The sequence below is a fragment of the Lycium barbarum genome, chromosome 5 (assembly GCF_019175385.1).
Source record: "Lycium barbarum isolate Lr01 chromosome 5, ASM1917538v2, whole genome shotgun sequence".
NCBI lineage: Eukaryota > Viridiplantae > Streptophyta > Magnoliopsida > Solanales > Solanaceae > Lycium > Lycium barbarum.
This window is the reverse complement of record NC_083341.1, coordinates 81767447-81770753: the sequence shown is the minus strand read 5'-3', so window position 1 is coordinate 81770753 and position 3307 is coordinate 81767447.

The window sequence follows — 3307 nt, the reverse complement described above, 5'->3', positions numbered from 1 at the left end:
TCTTCAACGTGGTATAATTATTTAAGCAAGAAAACCATTTTGGTGGCAAGTGAAAAATTGAAGAAAAAGGTAAGAATTCTATCATTTTTATGTTATGGAAGACTTATATATATGTTGTAGTATGTGGAAATGAATGAAAAGTATGAAATTTGTGTGTTGTGGGTGTGGCGGTGTGGGTATGTGTGAGTGTATGTGTGTGTAGTGTAGGGAAGATGAACTAATTTTTATGTAGTAATTTGGTTGTTGTTGATATGTATTCTATGATGAAAATGAGAATTTGGTGATTCGAGTTGAAGTTGTGATGATTGTGGGCTGTTTTGGAAGCCACCATGGTCATTAATGTAGTTCTTGTATTTGCGGGAATAACATTGCTAACGTATGAATTGTTATTGTAGTTTATGAATTTGAAAGAAGAAAATGCGTCGTCGTAGTTTCGTTGCATTTGTAGAAGTTTCGGGTGGAATATGGTGTTAGTGGGATTGTTTGAATATTGTACAAATTGTTTAAAGTGTTCTTGAATTGTGTTTTAATGATCTTGGATTAGTAATGAATATGTGAGCGTTGATATTGGCTTGAAAATACGTAGTTGAATTGAATGTGATAAGCTACGTAGAGAAGAAAGTTACTAATGTTAGAATGCATTTAAATCGATTCTTGATGTTATTGGTATGGTTGTTGGTATTGTTGGTATGGTTGTTGATGAATTTCACCGAGTTAAATTCTCGTGGATGTTGAATTTACAGGGGAGATGCTACCGAAATTTCTGTAGACAAGTACTAGTTAGAATTGGATTTCTAAGTACATGTAGCTAATGTTTGGTAATCGATAACGTTACTGTAGATATTGGAGAGCCCGAGACTTGAGTCAGGATTTGGTTAGCGAGCGATTGAGATATGTAAAGCCTACCTTTCCTTCTTTTGGCATGATCCTTTTGAAATGATCAAAAATGTATATGTATGCTTATAAAGAAAATCCTACTCTTAGAGCCACTAGGATGGCTAATATCTTTGACTTCCATAAGCTATTTCATATGGCTTGATACATATTTGTTATGTTCGAAGACTCTAGTTGTTATGTTTCCGAATGTTGTTCGAAAGAAAAATCGAGATGACTAAGTCTTTGATGAATATTTTGGTACGTAAATATGGTCCAAAAGTCTCCATTTGATTTGATCCATAATGTTATTCGAAAGTTTCCTAATATGAATATTTGATCCATAATGATGTTCGAAAGTTTTCTAATATGAATGATACTTGAATTTCCAAGTATGGCTTATGAAATATTTTTAGAAGGTTTTGTACTTCAAAAGCTCGTAACTTCCTTATACTAATTCTGATTGACCTGAATCTTATTTTTGAGCCTTCAGATGTCGGTAAATATATTTGTCCATCGAGTTTTGAAATTTATTTATGTACTTATATGCATATGGTTTCCTCACTACTCCGCTCGTGCATAGAACTATGATATCATTCACCGAATCCCGGGTAGGTTTTGTGATCGTGCGCACTATGTTATATTCGGCAGTATGATGTGTTACGGTTCCCGAGACCTCGCCATAGGGTCGGGTACAACTTATATACGGCGTTATGATGTGATATGGCAAATGATGTGTTTGATGTTGTGATATGTCATGATGATACGATATGTTCGGGGATTGTACGGAGATTTGAAACCTTCTGGAGTATGATGTGTTGTGGCGCCAGCGTCGGAGTGGCGACCACGTTCCTGACCCCTATGCATGATTTTTATTTGCATTATTTATATTTTCAGCACAGGTTTTGATATACTAATTCTGTATCCATTTTCTGTACTCCTCACTTCAGTTATGATTCGGATTACTGTGCTTCATGCTTTACATACTCAGTACATATTTTGTACTGACCCCCTTTCTTCGGGGGCTGCGTTTCATGCCCGCAGGTACAGACGTTCGTTCTGGTGACCCGCCAGTGTAGGATACTTATTCTGCTATTTGGAGTTCTCCTTTGATCCGGAGCTCATATTTTGGTACATATCTTTTGTCATACATATTTCTGTATATATGACTATTTGAGGGTACGGCAGGGCCCTGACCCGTCATATGTTTCTGTTATGGTTTGTAGAGGCCTGTAGACATATATGTGGGTCATGGGTCATGTTTGTTCGATTATGTTTGTGATTTGTGCCTTAAGCGGTCCCGTTTGCTATCATGGCCAAAACGGCCCACATGTTTGTATATGCATGTATATTCGGGCGATGTGTATTCCGCCAGCCTGCCGGCTTTTGGTATGATATTTTGTTACAAGTGACCGCTTAAGATGACGTCTGTTTCTCAGTATCCGTATAAATAACGTATGTTAAATTTGAATAAGTCTTTGATCTGTCGATCTGGTAATCAAGTCTGTATGGGTGTCCAGTTAGGACACTAGTCACGGCCCATGGGGCGGGGTCGTGACAAAAGTGGTATCAGAGCGGTTTGTCGTCAGAATGTCTACTGGCCGTGTCTAGTAGAATTTTGTTTATCGGTGTGTTGTGCACCACATCTATAAACAGGAGGCTACAGGACATTTAGGGTGTTACCTTTCTTGGGATCTTAGATCGTGCGATAGAGCTATGCTATTATGATGATTTCTTTCTGACCGACTGTTATGTTTACAGTGATGCCTCCGAAGAAGACGACGGTTGCCCAGAAGGGCAAAGCAGTGGCAGGAGAGACCAGTCAGATACAGAGGGTCACTCGGGCTCGTGCTCATACTATGCCCGATTTTGCGCCCCAGTCAGCGGGTTCTGGTACACCCCCACCATCAGAGGAGCCTGGAACGGCTCCACCATTAGCCCCAGAGGCTCCAGCGCCCGAGCCTCCAGCTCCTCAGCCAGGGGCGGAGGATAGAGCGACGAGGGACGCTGTGCAATTATTGACGACATTAGTAGCAGGACAGGCTCACAGACGCGGGCTAGGGGGTGATGATGGTGACAGACGCGATAGTTTGAGGGTCCGTGATTTATTGACCTGTAATCCCCCAGAGTTCTACAGGTTTAAGCCCGAGGAGGACCCCTAGGATTTCATTCGACAGATGCAGCGCACACTGAGACTGAGTCTGTCGAGCTGGCTTCACACAGATTGCGGGATGTAGCGATTAATTGGTACGAGTCTTGGGAGTTGTCCAGAGGCGAGGATGCTCCTCCAGCCGTGTGGGATGAGTTTACAGCAGCTTTTCTCAGCCACCTTTTGCCCCCAGAGATGCTGCGGGCGAGAGTTGACAGATTTTTACAGCCGAGGCAGAGAGGCAGGAGTGTCCGAGAGTACAACTTAGAGTTTGATTCTCTGGCC